Here is a 20,149-nt window from a genome sequence, read left to right on the forward strand (position 1 = left end):
AAGTAAATTCAAATCAATCCTGAAAAAATGAAATGGGTAAATGAATCAGGTCTCAGCATAATCAGAATTCACTCCACACAACCAGAAATTGCCTTTCAGATTATTTCCCACCTGAAGTCTATTGATGTTTTCTGTGGAAATGTATAAAATACTACAGTAAAAAAAAAATCAGAGAAAATAATTTAAAACCCTAGACTTAGTTCTCTGTGTTGTGGTTGTTTTCCTCAGCTGCCACAGAAGAATGTTATTGTGTCTTGAACTGTCCACGTAGCAAGTGGATTTCCTCAGGGGAACAGAAGTAATGTATTGACTTATTGACTCAATGAAAGTGTCTTTAATTCCTGTAACATTCAGTTGTTAACCTGCTTTATGGTTTCAGTCAGCCACACCATCCAACAGCACATAAAGTTATTTTCCTAGTTTGAAGTATTTCTGCTCTTTATCTTCATCTTTAATGTAAAAACTTTAAAAGGGAAAGAAATTAACAGTGATAACTCGATATCTGCAATTCTAATTTATAAGATAAATTGTTTCTACCTCTTTCCATAAGCTTTTTCTAGATAATGTCATATTTTGAAGGATCTCAGATTTCTTTTTTATTTTTTATAGCAAATATCACACTGTAATTTTGATGGCTTCTTAATTGAACACCTGCTTCCTTATTAGACTATAAGAACTTAAATTATGCCCTGTTTTAATCACCCGATGACCTAGCATAGTGCTTGGCACATAGTAAGTACTCAGGAAATATTTATTAAAATGAATGATGTTTCTGTCTTAAAATGTCTTAAGTATTATTTTTCTCCAGTTTTTTAAACATTTACATATGTATGTATGTATGTATGTATGTATGTATGTATTTGAGACAGCATAAGCAGGAGAAGGGAAAGAGGGAGATGCAGAAGCTGACTCCCCTCTGAGCATGGAGCCCAACATGGGGCTCAATCCCATGACCCTGAGATCATGACCTTAGTGGAAGAAGGCAGATGCTTGACTGACTGAACCACCCAGACACCCCTATTTTTCTCCAGTTTTACTGAGATAAATTTGACCTACAACACCGTATAAGTTTAACATGTATAGCATAATAGTATGATTCACATATATTATAAAACGATTTCCACAGTAAGTTTACTTAACATCTGTCATGTTATATAGATGTTAGGTATTCTTTAAAGTGCTGTTATTTTGAAAAGGAAAAACATGTATCAGACCTTTATAATAGTACTTAGACTAGAATATAGACTTATTTCATCTAATGACAAAATGACACTCATTATGTAGTTGGCATTGGATTTTATTGTATATTATGTATATTAAATACATTATGCCATGTAATATATAAATGTGCAAAACCTCTATTATACATCTTAGGGGTATCCTAATTAGAGGCTCATACTTGAGACTTGGTCACATGGCACCTCAGATACCATAAGTGAAATCTACATGAAAGAATTTAATAATTAAGCACAAAGAATATTATAGATGTTTTTCAACTAGTAAAATGCATAGTGTTCCAAATCAGCAGTTGATCTGTAGATTTGTACAAGTCCCATTGCCCTTGCATGACCAACATATATGAATCTAACAAACAAGGCAGCACAGGACCATTTGTGCAGTGCTTGAGGTCTGGAGTCCCATTATTCTTACATCCTTTAGCCAGAATATCATTATGTCTGCCTTCAGGTGAATCTTTCATGTAAGGTAGCAGTTGGAAAACCTAGAGCAGTGGCACATTCAGCAAATTTGCAGAGAAGGAGATATAAAGGTCCAAGCTACCTGTAAGTTAAGTGTAGGACACTACCAATAGTTACAAAAAGAACTTGTCATATGCTGAATGCCAAAGTTGGCTTAGGTCAATACCCATCAACTCTTAAATCCCTGCATATAAAAAATTTCCATAGGAACCTACTTATAGTATTGGGCACATGCCAACCCTATAATCTTTAAGAATGGGTACTAATGGTATGGTTCCAAATGATATTGTAGATTATAAAAGTAATATTTCATAAATTATTTTTCACTATTTTTACACACCTGTTTTCTCACTTGAGAGTGCAATCCTGTGAGAAGAATAAAAGCTTTCATTATCCTCATTTTATGGTGAAGTTAAGTGATGAGGTGTTAATTTAACAGATAAATGCAGACCTGACTCCCAGCTCAGTAGAATGCTTTTTTGTTTTTGTCTCTCTTCTAAAAAGTTTTGCACAGCTACTTTCACAAGCAGCCTGGAATCCTAAAATCGTCTCAGTAGTTTCTGAGATAAACATTTCATTCTAGAAATCAGGTGAGTTGAGAAAGGTCAGAAGTAGTATGTTCCAGGAAAAGCTTAAATGAGAACCACTAGCAGCACTCAAAACTGCCAGGTGTTTGCTCTTAAACAAAACAATACTTCTGTTTCTCATTTTGCTTCTTATTTTAAGTGCTTTATTAGATCTTCCAAGATTCTCACCAAACAATCTTTCATAGTAAATGGAAATACTAAAATAGATAAATACTGAAGTAGAAAAGAAAAGAGCATTAGTTTGTGTATAAGGTAGTTTAAAACATCACTGGACTCTTAATAAAGTGTACTTTTTGGGATCCCTGGGTGGCGCAGCAGTTTGGCGCCTGCCTTTGGCCCAGGGCGCGATCCTGGAGACCCGGGATCGAATCCCACATCAGGCTCCTGGTGCATGGAGCCTGCTTCTCCCTCTGCCTGTGTCTCTGCCTCTCTCTCTCTCTGTGACTATCATAAATAAATTTAAAAAATTAAAAAAAAAGTGTACTTTTTGAATTACTGGCCATCATAAAGGAAGATTCATTCTAAAACATTCCCATAAGCTAAACTAATGTTATAGTAACACACATTTCGTTAAGTATTAACCAGGTCCATTTCTCTGAACATTTCCCATAAATATCTCAGTACTTTCCCAGAAGAATTTTCCAATGGTTTCCTCCAAAGCTAATGAATCAAGAAGTAATGCAGGCTATGAATCTATTTGTTTACATCACTTAACAGAAGCATTTAATTCAATATATCTATTTATCTTAATTGCATTCTTGCAGTACATTTTTATTTTTAAAAATTCTTAGAGAACAGAATTCACTCAACTGAAATGCACCAATAAGATAATTTTTAAAAATGTCATTCCCTTGGGTTAAAAGCTACAAGGCTTGATTCAAGTTAACTGTGAGGTGAAATCCAGCAAAAATGCTGTTTTGTTTGATTCAATTGTTTTCAAAATTGTACCAAGGGAAAGAAAGAATGAAAGCATAGACCTTTAATCTCGGATCAATTGGGGCCAGAAGTCTGAAGCACTCTGTTGAAATTGCTTAGAAGACTGCTTCTCTAAGAAACCCTCCTATGGTAGAAAGTGATCAATAAGGTGGAATTGTAGGGAATGAGAAAATGAGACACAAGGAATGAAGAGAAGTAGGGGGCCAAAGAAGCCTCTCTCTGAGCTATGCTGTGGGCTTGAGACCATTGGCTGCATCTCTCGAATAGAAAAGCCAATATCTCTCTTTTTATTTAGCCTCAAGGAAAAGGGAAAGCAAGAGAGTCTGGAGGCTGAGAGCTAGAATAAAGAATCCCCTGAAAGCATGCTGTTTTATACCCCAGATTGAAGATTTCTGTCAGTAAGGAACTTGCTGCCAATAGGTGCATTCTTCTTTATGGAGTGCCTGCTAAGTGGCAGGCATTGTGCTTAGTACTTTCTTTTTTGTATATATATATTTTTTATTGGAGTTCAATTTGCCAACATATGGCATAACCCCCAGTGCTCATCCCATCAAGTGCCCCCCTCAGTGCCCGTCACTAGGCTTTGGAGTTTAAGATAGGGGCCTGATGAAACGGGACTAAAGCAAAGTTAACAATAACATGACCACAGCCCTTAAGGATTAGAGAAGGTAGACAGACAGGAAAAAGTTATAATAAAATGTGGAAAGCATTTTAATTAAGGATAGTCCAATATTAATCATAACTAACATTTATCAAGTGCCGATGATCTTCATATACATTAATAACTCATTTAATCCTACTAACAGGCTTTATGAAGTAGGTGTTAATGTGATTCTCATTTTACAAATGCGGGAACTGGTCTAAGGTCTCATGCAGCTTGTAAGAGACAAAACCCAGAGTCATACCCACAAAATCTAGCTCCGAATCTCACGGGATTAATTTCTCTAAGGACTTTTTAATATACAAAAACCATTTGCAGACACAGGAGAGACTTCAGAATTGAGATGCCATCTGATCACAGCAGGGAAAGAAAAATTGGAGTACACCAGGAAGAGAGGAAGAAAGCAATGAAGGCTAAAAGAGTAGTACAGGCAGGGTTGCCTGGGTGGCCCAGTCAGTTAAGTGTGAGACTTGGTTTCTGCTCAGGTGATCTAGGGATCACGAGATGGAGCCCTGTACTGCCAAGTGCTCAGGGCTCAGCAGAGTCTGCTTCAGATTCTCTCTCCTTATCCTTCTGCCCCTACACTCTGCTCTCGCTCTCACTCTCTCTCTCTCAAATAAATAAATAAATCTTAAAAAAAAAAAAAAAAAAGTATAGCACAAGCAGAAATAGGAAAACACCTAGCAGGGTCAGGCGAGTGAGAGGAGTGTGTTCTACACAAATTGCTGAAGCAGATTGCTGGGGGAGGAAATTCTGGATTTTCAAGAGAGAGTGGAGCCTGGCTGTGAGGAACCTTCACCCAGAGCAGGCAGGATAAGCAAGGGGAGAGCTAGTAATCACAGCATAAGGGATTGAAAGTGGTTATTATCACAGCAGAAACAAAATTCAAGTGGTCAAAAATGACTTCGGTTTTAGCTGTAATTTCAGAATCTTTACATTAAAACGTACTTAAAGTAGTATATATGTATTTAAGAATAAATTAAAATAAAAAATAGTAAAATAAAATAAAATTTTAAGAAAAGGAAAGCTGAAATTTGGTGAAACAGTGATTATAAATTGGCCTCATAGAAACTTATATGATCATGAATATCACCTTTATGTAATGAGTTGCTAAATAATCCATACTGATTATTAAAAATGAGTATTTTTAAAGAAAAGTAAACCAAAGGTGGCTAAATATGAACTATGTTTCTTTCTTTCTTTCTTTCTTTCTTTCTTTCTTTCTTTCTTTCTTTCTTTCTTTCCTTCTTTCCTTCTTTCCTTCTTTCTTTCTTTCTTCTTTCTTTCTTTCTTTCTTTCTTTCTTTCTTTCTTTCTTTCTTTCTTTCTTTCTTCTCTTTCTTTCTTTTTTGGAATAGACTCACATTTGAGCATATGCAATGAAACACAAGACTTCACCTTTTGCTGGAAAGTAGATATCCAATGTGGATGCAAATTTCCTGAATGGAAATAAGACACCAAAAGCCAACTAAAAATGTAAAGCAGCAGCATATGCTAGAATGACATGGTATTAGAACCTTGGTTGTTGAGTCCATTTAGCTAAAGATAGTTTCTGGAAAGCCACACACCTTTTCACACCAGTTCTCTTCATCTTACTCCTGAGATCAACTTTTGGCCAAATAATAAGTAAGCAAAATTGATGTTTTCCCATTGCTCCAAACCTCCCCCACCATCAATGTCTTTTTCTGATTTCTTCCCCTCCCTTTCACTGCATCCTCAGAATGCCATCCAAGCTAATCAGGCTTTCAATTCATTCATTCATTCATTCATTCATTCAGCAAATGATTTCTATGATCCAAACAGAAAGTTAGATGCTAGGGACACCTGGGTGGCTCAGTGGTTGAGCATCTGCCTTTGGCTCAGGTCATGATCTCACGGTCCTGGGATTGAGTCCCACATTGGGCTCCCTACAGGGAGCCTGCTTCTCCCTCTGCATATGTCTCTGCCTCTCTCTCTCAAAAATAAATAAAATATTTTTAAAAAATAAAAGAAAGTTAGATTCTGGCAACAGACAAGTAAATAACTTATGTTCTCTTCTGTCAAACAATTGTAGACTGATGATGTTTATAAATGCAAAAGCAAATTATCTCTTGAGAGAATTTTGTTGGCAATATAGACTTAGAAGCCTCAGATATATTAGTGATGTGAAAGCATGAGTAGGTAAAAGCAGAAAACAACTAACCAAAACTTTTCTTGGTAATAGTATTTAATTAAGGTATTTGTTTGCCCCTTGTTTCCTATCAGAATTTTCTGGAGCTACATTCTATTCTTAAGAGGATACATTCTCCTCTAGGGTTATTTTGATAAGTAAATCAAACTCGGGATGATTTTATGTGTTGTAATCCTTGTTTAGTAGGCTATTGTAATAATTGCAGATTCTCATTCTTCTCACCATCTTCATTTGTTTTGCAAAAGGAAGCTGCTCTGACAACTGACAGTGATCAGAACTACATAGCTACAATAAATCACAGTTTGTCTTTTGATAACTCTTCCTCACCCACAAGGGGTAGCCTCTATAGGGAAGCATATTTGGACAAGAACTGACATCTCAGCCAGGAGGAGTTATCCTTTTTTTTTTTAATTTTTTTAAAGATTTTATTTTATTTTATTTTATTTTATTTTATTTTATTTATTTATTTATTTTTTTAAAATAAATTTATTTTTTATTGGTGTTCAATTTACCAACATACAGAATAACACCCAGTGCTCATCCCGTCAAGAGCCCCCCTCAGTGCCCATCACCCATTCACCCCCACCCTCCGCCCTCCTCCCCTTCCACCACTCCTAGTTTGTTTCCCAGAGTTAGGAGTCTTTATGTTTTGTCTCCTTTTCTGATATTTCCCACACATTTCTTCTCCCCTCCCTTATATTCCCTTTCACTATATTCCCCAAATGAATGAGAACATATAATGTTTGTCCTTCTCTGATTGACTTACTTCACTCAGCATAATACCCTCCAGTTCCATCCACCTGGAAGCAAATGGTGGGTATTTGTAGTTTCTAATGGCTGAGTAATAGTCCATTGTATACATAAACCACATCTTCTTTATCCATTCATCTTCCAATGGACACAGAGGTTCCTTCCACAGTTTGGCTATTGCGGACATTGCTGCTAGAAACATCAGGGTGCAGGTGTCTCGGCGTTTCATTGCATTTGTATCTTTGGGGTAAATCCCCAACAGTGCAATTGCTGGGTCGTAGGGCAGGTCTATTTTTAACTCTTTGAGGAACCTCCACACAGTTTTCCAGAGTGGCTGCACCAGTTCACATTCCCACCAACAGTGCAAGAGGGTTCCCTTTTCTCTGCATCCTCTCCAACATTTGTGGTTTCCTGCCTTGTTAATTTCAGGAGGAGTTATCCTGAGTCTTGTCTGGCCCAATTGCATTCTCTGTTTTGGAATTTGGAGTTTGTAACTAGAGAGAGTAGATCAGTGAGCATCAGGCATTGAGTTTGTTGCAATATATGTAAACTGGGGACTGAAATGACAATGACAGTGTTTAAGTAGAGCAGGGAAAACATAATTAGAACTGAGAGAGAGAGAGAGAGAGAGAGAGAGAGAGAGAGAGAAAGCCAAGGGATCCTGTGATTTTAGAAAGTGAGGGAATGAAAGAGAAGCTGCCTTATTTCTTGACTGTTTTGAAATTCCTAATGCTATTTCTCCATTAAGTATGGTTGTTCTTGATAGAATATGGACTTGAATCTGCTTTCTATCTGAGAAACACTCCCTCTGTCTATGGCTGGTAAAGTAGAACTGTAGCACCAAGGGGGGGAAATTATTTAAGTAAGCTGCAGTATTTTTAAAAATGAGCTCATGTTCTCTTCCATGCATCCTCTTGCTGTCAGTATTCTATGACACTGTGTCAAGACAAGGGCTATGGGGAAAATGATCAAGGAGCTGGTTTTAGACTGCCTGTCATCTAAGCCTCCAGCTAGATGGCAAAAGAAAGCTTTGAACTCATGTGTAGTCCAGGTCACTTAATCAGGATTATACCAGATAGAACTTTGAAGACATAGCCATGGGTAGAAGTAAAGTATATTTGCCTGAATTATCCACACTGTGCTGCATATGCCCCCCAAAAGGTGTGGCATGCTGCTATAGTCACAATGAGATTAAGATACTAGCCTGATCTCTTTCCATCAGGGACTACCTTCTCTGTAGATAGACAGTCCTGTTCCATATTGCCCTAGTTAGACTATGCATGGAGCATTGCACTCTTAAACACAAACAAACTAGATTGTCACAAAAAGAGTTACCAGGATTTTAAAGGAGATACTCATTTTAACTGAGAGAAGAGGTAGGAAGGATACAAAAACTACTATCTTCAAATGCATGGACTCACATGATAACTACCAGTAGCAAATTGGACTACATTTTCTTTGTACTTACATCTAGGGCAGAGAGAACTTTCTTCCCAAAACATACATAACAGTTTTCAAGTCATTCCAATTGGACCACCTTTGACAGAAGTGGAGTTATCCTACAGCATTAGGCCAGTCAGAGAAGCCACATGGGTGCTAAACCATTGGGTATAGGAAATGAATGTTTGGGAGGCAATCACATTATCAACTAAGAACTACCTTCTGTCTATCCAACATGAATACCTACTCCCTTTTTATAAACTTAAACTGTGCAGTATGCATACTCACTACCCCCATCCAAAGAAAACTGTTCAATATTTCATCCAGTTATTAAAGCTGGACCAAGTCCAGTATCTCAGGGTTATGTATTGTCCTTGCTATCAAGTCCAGAGATAACTACCTCATAGTGTGGTGACATATTTTAAAAATGATAATTTATTCATTCTCAATGCATGCAATATACAATGGTGGAAAAGAATGGGATAACTAATAAAAATTCCTATTCAGAGAAGAGAATAAATAGTAAACAATATAATGATTCATAGTATATATCACATGCCGTTGGATAGGAATACCAAGGGCTCGCTATCCTCACAAATTGAATTCATTGGACAATGTTGTACCTGTAATAACAAGGATTTCCATTGTTCTTCATGTCCTGTTTCAACTCTATGGGAGAATCTCCGCTGTCCATTGCTCTCCATGAGAACATCTACAATAGTCATTGAGAAGAATTCACATTTTGCAGGTGTAGGAGGTGGTCCTACAGCCTGCTGTTGCTTAGTAGCCTGTGTTTGAGGAATGAGGTAATAGAAAACATATTGAGACCCTTTTGTTAGGAAAGCCCCTCTTAGAATGCTGTGGAATTTACATTATTATTTTTATGTATTAAGAAGATGTTATTTATTAATGATTTTCTAGGATAAACAACTTAATGGAAGATATAGGAATTGAACATGAGCAAAGGCACATAAAGGTATAAGCAAATATAGTGTGTTTGAGGGGACAATGAGGAGACTAGTCTAACTGGATCTGAGGATGTTTTTAGGGATATATAAAAGAGGAAACTAACATCTCTTGAGTGACTATTATGTACCAGACAGAAGCTATGCACTTTTTAGGTATCATTTCCTGAGCATATATAATCCATATATAAGAATTGTCAATTCTACCACAAAAATATATGTAGAATCTGATCCCTTTCTCCAATTCCACCTGATTTTAGCCACATTCACCACTTGCCTGGATTACTGCAATAACTTCCTGACTGGTCTGCTTGCTGACAACACTCAATTTAACACAAAAGACAGAAAAGAAAAACAAAGGAAAGGCAGAGATTGTCAGTAGGATTAAAGAATGCCGATGTAATATTCTGTTCACAAGAGATGCATTTTAATATATATATATCACAGGTAGTTGATAGTAAATAGATGAAGAAGCATATACCAAAACTTAGTGTTGATGGAGGGTAAATAACCAAGGAAATCTTGGTTGACAGAATCATAGTCTTTTTCCCCCCTACAACCTGCTTCCCTGAGTTTCCCCCAAAGTGCAGGACTGGCACTTACAGATTGCAGTCTCCCTTTCCTCCTTGCTCTGTCCCACTCCCTCTTTTTCTCCCCCTTTCTTCCCTTCTCTTATTCTCTAATTCTTTCGCTCCTGCATTAACCCCAGAGTAGAATTGCTCACAGGGCTGAAAACTCAGCTGGGCAACAACCTATAGGCTATTAAGTAAAAGCTTTCCAAAAAACCCTAGTGCCTCCTCAGGACATAGGCAACACCACTAAATCACTGACTTCTTGGCACTGCAAGTCTGCCAGAAAGGACCTTCATTTTATTCTGTAAAATATTTATTACATTGAAATTTAAAAACATATTCAATATAAATAGTAAGCATAAGAAATCTGAAGAGAATACATTAATATCAGATATAACAGATTTCAAGAAAAAGGAGTATTACTAGAAATAAAAGACATTTTTTTTAAAGACTATTTATTTTAGAGAGAGAGCTAAAGAACAAGTGGAGAGGCAGAGGGAGAGGGAATCTTCAAGCAGAATTCCCACTGAGCACAGAGCCCAATGTGGGGCTCAATCTCAGGACCTATGAGATCACAACCTGAGCCTAAACCAAGAGTTGGACACTTAACCTACTGAGTCACCCAGGTGCCCCAGTAAAGGACACTTTATAATCATAAAAGATCAATTCATCAAAAGGATAGAACAATCATAAATATGTACATGCCTAATAACAAATAAAAATATATTAAGCTACATTTGACGACTTAAAGTGATAAATAAGCAAATATGAAATCACATTTGGAAATGTTAACATTCTTTCTCAGCAATAGGTAGAACAATTAGACAAAAACTCAGTAAACACATAAATGATATGGATTATATTATCAACCACCTTGACTAAATTGATATTTATAGATAACTATGCCTAACAATTGCAGAATATACATTATTTTCGAGGGCAAGGGCATATGTTACATCAAACAAAATAGAACATATTTCAGGCCATAAAACAAGTCTTCAGAAGTTTAAAAAGGTTGAAATCACCTGAGTATGTTCTGTGACCACAAAGGAATTATGTTAGACATCAATAACAGTAGGATATCTGGGAGAACCTTACATATTAGAAAATTAAACAATATACTTGTTTATTGCAGAGAACGAAGTTCTCACAGGAGAAAATAGAAAAAAATATTTTGTACCAAATAATTTTTAAAACATTAAATACCAAGATTTGTGGGATATAACTAAAGAAATGCTTATAGATGAATATGTAGGTTTCAATACCTAACACTAGAAAAAAAAATAAGAAAATTCTCAAAACCATGACCTAAAGCAAGGGTCAGCAAATTATTGCCCTTATGCCTTATCTGGACCACCACCTATTTTTGTAAATAATGTTTTATGGGGACATAGCTTTGTTCATATGCTGTCTTTGGCTGCATTTGTGCTACAATGGCAGAGTGGAGTAGTTGCCAACAGAGATCATATGGCCTGCAAAGCCTAAAGTGTTTTCTGTATCTCCTTACAAAAAAAGTTTTCTGATCCCTGACCTAAAGTCCTACCTTAATAAACTAGATTATTTAAAAAAGACCAAAATAGACTAAAGTAAATAGAAGGAAGGTAATAAAAACAAGAACATATTACAACAAAATAGAAATCAGAGGAGAAAAATTAAATTTTATTTAAAGTCATAAAAAACAAAGTAATGAAGGATCGACTGAAAAATTATATATAAGCCCTCTATGCTGAAAATGGTAAAATATTAACAGAAACTAGAGAACATCATAATAAACTGAATTACATACCTTGCTTATGGATCAGAAGTCTCAATATTGGTAAGACATTACTATTTCCTGTATTATCCATACATCCTGCCAATCCTAAATCCTAATTCTAGAAGGAATTTTTGGAGAAATTGATAAACCAAGTTCTATACAGAAATTCAAAGAACCAAGAACATCAAAATAAATTTTGAAAAATAAAATATCAATTAAACTTCTATTAACCCAAGGACTGCATTTATGCATAATGGCATTTAATTACTTCTTTGGTTGATTTGGTGAGCACAAAAAAGACTTCACCCACAGTATATGAAATTATCTCTTCAGTAATTATCACCTCTGAGTTACACTTAGCCTTCTTCTCTGTATCCTCCTTTTATCCTAGAAAGCAAACTACATGAAGCACTTTATTTTTTTTTAATATTTTATTTATTTATTTATGAGAGACACAGAGAGTGAGGCAGAGACACAGGCAGAGGGAGAAGCAGGCTCCCTAAGGGGAGCCCAATGTGGGATTCGATCCCAGGACCCCAGGATCACGACCTGAGCCAAAGGCAGATGCTCAACCACTAAGCAACCCGGGGTGCCCTATTTTTTTTTTAATATTGCTTCTCAACAAGGCAAAAGATAAGACAAAATGATAAGACTGGACATTAGAACAGAGGAGGTAAGACACTGAATGTGGAATAGAGATGGACAGGAAGACATAAAATGCTATTGAAAACATTAAAGGTAAATATTGCCTATTCCAAAATTTTATTGAAGTCTAATCCCTGGCATTGGGAGAGAAGAGATTTTGACTCAGTGAATCTTCCTGAAAATCCCCTTTAGAGATCTCTCTACCTAAAATCCCAGTGATTAAACAACTACTTAAAATGAAAGCAGAGTTGGACTAAAAGCTAAAATTACTTACAGTTTATTTTTCTCCATACCACCCAAATCATTTCAAATACCAAGTGAACTTGGAAAATATTTATGGGAAACCAAATTGAAAGCTATCCTAGGATTCTTTTCTATTTAGAACTGTGCCCCAAGAAACAATTAATTTTGTATGATCATATTTTTAGGTTTTGACATTTTCATAATGACTTGTAGGTCATTTTCTCTACATCTGTATTATGTTTTCGAAGACAAAACTAACCCTGTGACTCTACTACCCAAATGCAACAGAGATGAACACATACTGTGAAGTAAAACACAAAGAACTAAATATTTAATTGCATTTCATTTGTGTTAACCTTTCCAACTCTTTGATAAAGGATGAACTGAAATTTCAGTGTTCTAATGTTCCCAGTGTAATCTAATTTCGTTTAAATTTTGGCAATATCACTTGATTTTAAATAAACAAAGCAGATTATAAGAGTATGGCTGACCCGTGAACAACACAAGGGTTAGGGGCATCAAGCCCCCATGCAGACAAAAATCCATATAATTTTTGACTCCCCCAGAACTTACTAATAGCCTACTGTTGCCTGGAAGGCTTACTGATAACAGAAACAGTTGATTAACACATATTTCATATAGTATATGTGTTGTGTACTGTAGTCTTGCAATAAAGTAAGCCACAGAAAAGAAAACATTATTTAGAAAATCAATAAGGAAAATACACTTACCGTATTGTACTGTAAAAAATCCACATATAAGTGGATACACACAGTTAAAACCCATGTTGCTCAAAGGTTGGCTATACAAGCATTTTGATGAATATGCCTCTATATATCAGAAGTAGAGACGACAATCTGAAAGAATTATTTGATGCTTTCCCTCTAAGAGTACCAAAATGATGTTAGTTTATCGGGCTTTTTGAAATGTACTTTTTAAAAAAAGCATTGGATGCTGCACTCTGTTACCATGTTAGAGGAAAATTAGAATATTAAAACCATGTCAGAGTACTTTTTCACTAAATAAAATGATTTTACTCATTATAAAAATGTTTTCTTATGACTAATTCTAATTTAATGTTTTAATATCTTTAATAATGTATTATAGAAATATTTATATAATGTATAATCATTTCAGATTATACCTCTTACAAGGCCAAAATTCATACTCCCAAAAGAGAAGTTTAATAATGATTTTAAAATTAATAGAATATGATTTGGATTTATCCCCAGCTTTCATGTGCCTTTTTTGTTTTCATATGCCTGTTTTATTTTTCTAAGAAACACTACCAGTTGCCACCTTTGCCATCTGAGTGATTTGATCATGTTTGAGGAACCTACTTTAGAAGCATTTTTAGGGATCCCTGGGTGGCGCAGCGGTTTAGCGCCTGTCTTTGGCCCAGGGCGCGATCCTGGAGACCCGGGATCCAGTCCCACATCGGGCTCCCGGTGCATGGAGCCTGCTCCTCCCTCTGCCTGTGTCTCTGCCTCTCTCTCTCTCTCTCTCTCTCTGTGTGTGTGACTATCATAAATAAATAAAAATTTAAAAAAAAAGAAGCATTTTTAATTGAATTTTTCTTTAAATAGCTTTTACTAATATTTAAAAAGTTAGTTTGACATAGCACAGAATACTATATCATTAGTATGGATCATCTAGACCAGGGTTTCTCAACTTGACTATATATTAGAATTTACCTGTTGCTCAGTGGGGAGTCTGTTTCTCTCTCTCCCTGTGCCCCCAACTCGTGCTTGCTCTGACTCTCCTTTGCTCCTTCTTAGTCTCAAATAAATAAATAAAATCCTAAAAAAAAAAAAAGAATTTATCTGTTGATGGGGTTCCAGTATCTTATTTTTTGAAAAGCCCATTAGATTATTATTTTTTTAATGTGCAGCCATAGTTGAGAATCACTAATCTTTTTATGTTTGGTTAACTTGAAAACATTTTTGCCCCAGACACAATTTTACAGCAAAATTAAAAGGTTCAGAGATACTTGGTGGTGACCCCATTTTTATTGTGTAATAGCAATTAAGTTGTAGTCTTTTAAGTCACTGTATTTTTTCTTTTAAGTGACTTTTAGGTCACTGACTTTTAAGTCATTGTTTTAAGCAGTTTTATCATTTTCACTTCATTGTTCTCCCAATTATTATCTGAAGACCAGTTCATGAAATTTATGTAATAAGCTCATATATCAATTTAAAATCAATGTCTTTTATAAATAGTCAAGCCCCAAATTTAACCATTTCATAATCTCTTAAGGCAAATATGTTTGAGTAATCAAAATGATATTCTTTTTCAATGCTTGATAAATTTCTACTTATTCCTTAAGTTTCAATTTCTCTATGAAACTTTCCTCCATGCTTCCACAGCAATTTTTTCTTGACTGTGTCAAGTTATTAGCATAAATAATAAAATGAATATAAAAAACATAGTACATATAATTTTACAATCACTTAATCAACTGTTGTTTTTGTCATAATAGTCCTCGGCACAAGGGATTATTTCATAAAATTTTATTACAAACGATAGTACATACCCTTATATCATTATATGTATGTATTACATAATAAGGTGGCAATTTTGTCTTTAGCATGGAGATGAGGAACATTTTAAAGGAAAGTTTTTCAAAGAAACAAGAGGAACAGATTCCAAACTAGACAAAATGGAGAATAGGGGCAGCCCAGGTTTCTCAGCAGTATAGCACCTGCCTTTGGCCCAGGGCGTGATCCTGGAGACCCAGGATCAAGTCCCACATCAGGCTCCATGCATAGACCCTGCTTTTCCCTCTGCCTGTGCCTCTGTGCCTCTCTCTCTCTATGTGTGTCTCTCATGAATAAATTAATTAAAAATCTTTAAAAAATAAATAAATAAAATGTTTAATAAAAACAAAAACAAAAAAACAAAATGGAGAATAGTATCCAGATGTGACTACCCTAAGATGTTAAATATTTTTATTTTATTTTATTTTTTTAATATATATATTTTTAGGAAATCTCTGCACTCAACATTGGGCTCAAACTCATGACCTTGAGATCAAGAGTTGCAGGTTCTACTGACTGAGCCAGCCAGACGCATCTAAGATTTCTTAATAAATATAACGTTTTTACAGTTTTGAGAAGTCATAGTGATTGAGGATATAAGCAGCCTGTTTAATTCATACAAATACGTACACTGACATTTTACTCCAAGAAGATAACCTTAGAAGGTATTAGACATGTTGGGGCTAATTTAATCATCTACATTAAAAAGCTCACTTAGAATGAGTGTAGAAAGATAAATTAAGTCAAGAAGCCAGTGTATGACCAGTTACTAACCATTTGTTTTTTAGTAATGAGTAGCTTGACTGAAGTCTATTGTTATATTTGTTTTCAGACTGATTTGGATATACATGGTATTTGATGTGAAAAGGTCACAGCAATTTTATACATTTATTTACCAAAGCAAAGACTAACCAAACTAACTCCTTAGAAAATAAGAAATAAAGGCATTTCTCTCTCAACATAATCCTGAACTCTCATTCAGTTCGAGGAGAGATTGGAAAACAAACCACCCAGTACTTTCATTGGTCTGATATAGTGCCTGTGAGAAAGATGTGGGATTCAATAGTAGTATTGCTTGTAAGTCAGCAGGGCCATTGTATTCCAGCTTCATAATGAAACGGACTTAACTCACTTTCTGCTTCTGCTAATCTTTTAGACTCATATAAATTGTACAAATATAAAGTCCATCTGTGGTTATTCTTCTCTTGTTCCTTACCCAAGTGAAAACCACTTAAGAATGCAGTATCAGTATGGACACCATGTGTTGTTATTGCTAGCAGTCTACTTTTATTGTCTGATTTGTGGAAAATACAGTTTAGCTTTCCCTCAAAGTCGTAATGTTTTCTTACTATAAATTATTTCTGTACTGTTTTGCCATGCACTTTTTGGTATTCTAGAAAAAGGAATCCTGAAGAGCTCATGAAGCCCAAGGCGGTTCCCCCCCACCACATGAAGAAAGATTATATATGTGGTTATTGATACACCACAGATCTAATTACAAAAACATAGACTTCCAATGTGAGTCTATCACAGAGAGGTGGCATTTTTCCAAGGTCATAATACTCATGCCATTATCCAGATAACCCATCTAGATCCATCTTTTCTAAATAGTTAGTACCTCTGTAAAACTGGCATATTTTATGAGATGGCAAGATGCCATATAAACATATGGACAGAAGTATAAACAAGCCAAAGATGCCTAACCAGAAATTTGTTTAATAAAGTAGAATTTCCAACCAGAATTTTCAATACAATTGCCTTCTACTAGCTTATGTTTTCAAATCAGAAGCACTAGTGTTGTATATTCTCAGAACCAAAATTTAAATTCAGAGGAGACTAAAGTTAATGGAAGGGGTGCGGTGTGCGTGTGTAAGTATATATAAGGCAATCAAATAGATATATTTCTATGTAGGTGACAATTTAAATCAGAAGAAAATACTCTAGAGTCATGGAGAGGGAAAAAACGTGTTTGTCATATATGATGAACAATTTTTCTTCAATTTTACCATATAGTCAATGACTTCTATATTCAGATACTTCTGTGAAACCCCAATGAAAGAAAACTGTTCATCTTGAAAAATTATAAACAATAAAAATTTCATGGTAAGCTATAAAAGTAAGCATCTGCAAAAATGAGACACTAGAGATTATAGTTTTCTGTTTTCCTATCCTTTTTAAAACTAATATCACATACACCCATACACAAATTGGCAAACAATGTATACAAAACTCACCATCTGAAGTTCTTAAATGATTATTTACAAACCCAACCCAACCAGATATTTAGATTCATTTGGTACAGGTGAGGATAATTATTGTTTCAGGAAACTTGATTGTTCATACAGTCAACTTATTCTAACACATATTGAGGAATACCGTAAAATTGTATTGAGGTCAAATTCTTTACAAAAAAAGTTTATTTAGGGTGTCTCACTGGCCCTTCAGTAGCACATCCAAATATAATATTTTACCTTCTTAGAGAGAGCTGCTGGCTTTTTTTTCATGCCATTGTCAAGATATAGAGAGACTTAGGGTGGGAAGATAAATTTTATCTTGGTCTACACACAAACACACACAAGGTTAATTACTCTTTTTAGAGAAGTTCTAATTTGTCTATTCTGGTCTCTGTGAATTCAAATAAGTGATTTATGATAAACTGTTTACTCTTAATTATTATTTTGTTATGGCTCCAAATTAGGATTAATAGTGGAAATGATCCACAGATATAATTTATATGGTTTGAGTAGAGATACAAGGGCCAAAGTCTGATCTTAAGCCCTCCAGAACCACTGAACCTAAAGAAATGGACTGTGAAATCCTTGATTGATAGTCTATTTGCATACAACAGAAATACAGAAGAAATAAAATAGCAGAAGGATTTAGGCACATACTCAAAACATTTTAGACCATAAATTAAAAAAAATAATATGTTAAATTATATATGTGCAAGATCTATTATAGCTCTTCCCCATCATACTGAGAATTTGAATTCTGGAAATAAATTAACTCATCAATCACAATACACCGAGAATATAATTGCCCTCAGTTTGGCTGGTAAATGATGACTTAATCATAAATTTTGATTAATAGCTTTATATTTGTCTTCCTGACAAATCAACTCAGATATTTTGTTTTTATTTATTTATTTTTACTAGGTTCAACGTTTACCTCTTGAACTTCAAATTTTATCTGGGAGATATGTTTGACAAATGAAGCATTTGCCAAATTATAGCAGTTCTGAAACAATAGGAATTACACATTTGGAAATAAGAGAACTAAAGAACAAAGTTTAGGATTCTTTTTCTCATTTATGTAGATACTGTATTCCAAAACTTGAGGCTAAGAAGCATTTTAAGGTTGTTTGCTTACTTGCTTATTTATTCCTCTCTTCAGAAGCCACACGCTTTACATCATTTTCATCAGCAATTGCAAGCTTACTTGGTATCCAGCAAATTTCTTATTTGAGACCTCAGCCAGTTTGATGATGCCAGGCCATACATCCATGCTGTGGTTCCAGAAAATGAATAACACTATCCAGGGATAGTGTTAGGGCCTTTGGAGGGAATATCAAAATCTCCTTCTTGGGAGGCATAAGACCTACCATAGGTATGATGGAAAAGATGTTAGGGCTTGAAGCCGACAGCCAGGAAAGAATTCTTGAGATGTCTTTGGTGCAAAAAGCTGATTTTACTAAAACACAGGAATAGGGCATGTGGGCAGAAAGAGCTGCACTGGGGTCATGAGGAGTGTCCCATTATATATTTTCAAGTTGGGAGGAGGTTAAGGGTCTTGTAAGTCTCTACGGAATTTTAGAAGCAAGTTTTCTAGGACCTTGAGGGGGCTAGGTATTGTTGGGAAATGATCATTTATTACCTTCTAATAAAACCCTAGTCATGAGACACTTCGGATGTGTATCTGTGGGTCATATACTTGAGGGATGATTGTCAACATGGATCTTGGGGATTAGAGATGGAGGAAGTTTCCAAAGGAATTTTTATGTTTTTTTTAAAGATTTTATTTATTTATTCATGAGAGACACAGAGAGAGAGAGAGAGAGAGAGAGAGAGAGAGGCAGGCAGAGCACAGGCAGAGGGAGAAGCAGTCTCCATGCAGGAAGCCCGACATGGGACTCGATCACACCCTGGGCCTGAGGTGGTGCTAAACCGCTGAGCAACCCAGGGATCCCCCTCCCCCCCAAGTCTTAATGTTAATGTCTTGCTAGAGGGAAAAGCAATCTTTAACTTGATGGTGGCAAGGCCTCCAGTATCTCGTAGATCCTCCTTAGCATATGAAATCTTTTTGGAATCTCCCTTTTGCCTACCTCCCCCAACTCCTGGGTATGTAATCAGCCATTCGTCACAGGCCCAGGGCAGCAGCTCATCCTGCCCAGGGGTCCCGTCACGGTGCTTTAATAAAACCACCATTTTGCACCAAAGATATCTCAAGAATTCTTTCTTGGTCATTGGTTCTGGGCTCTGGACCCCACCGATATTCTAAAACTTCATCACTGGGGTTTGGGCTAAGATTGCCTTTTGCCCTCAGCAAAGTATCAACATCTAAACAGCTGAGTCCCTAAAGGAATGTCACTTTGCCTGTTTCAAGGACTTATCAATCGCTGTAGGTAGTAAGGAAATTTAATAATTTTTATTCTGCCTTTGTTTCCCATATCACCTGTTCATCAGCTTACAGGCATTCTCTGTACTTTTAGCCCTTTACTTTCTCCCTCCTGCCATTAATTCCTTCACTGTCCAGTTTATTTTCCAAGGACTATCATTCTACATCTTTACAGTATTCTCAGCCCCCTCTCTTTATTATTCTTTCACTGCATTCACCGTGCAAGAAGCCAGTCTTGCTAGGGCTACTGTGAGTACTCACACAGGTTGGTCACAGGCTGTGTGGTTTAGTTACAAAGTGAATGTTTGTTTGTTTCTTTCTATGGTAGTTCAATGCAACACCTTCGTAATCATTTGCTGCCTCCATACCTGGGTCTAGTTAAGATTCTCTGTACTACCTTTTGATTGTTGAACATGAGATAAAAATCACACCAACATGCCAACTGCTTCCCATGCAGATTTACAATCTTCAACCTAACCTGAGCCATATATGCTACCAAACTCTCTTCTGTCACTTATCCACTCTCTCTCCCATTCTCCATAGCAGCTATTCTTCAATCCCCTCCAAAGTCTGAGTT

Source organism: Canis lupus, chromosome X, assembly GCF_011100685.1.
Source record: "Canis lupus familiaris isolate Mischka breed German Shepherd chromosome X, alternate assembly UU_Cfam_GSD_1.0, whole genome shotgun sequence".
Lineage (NCBI taxonomy): Eukaryota > Metazoa > Chordata > Mammalia > Carnivora > Canidae > Canis > Canis lupus.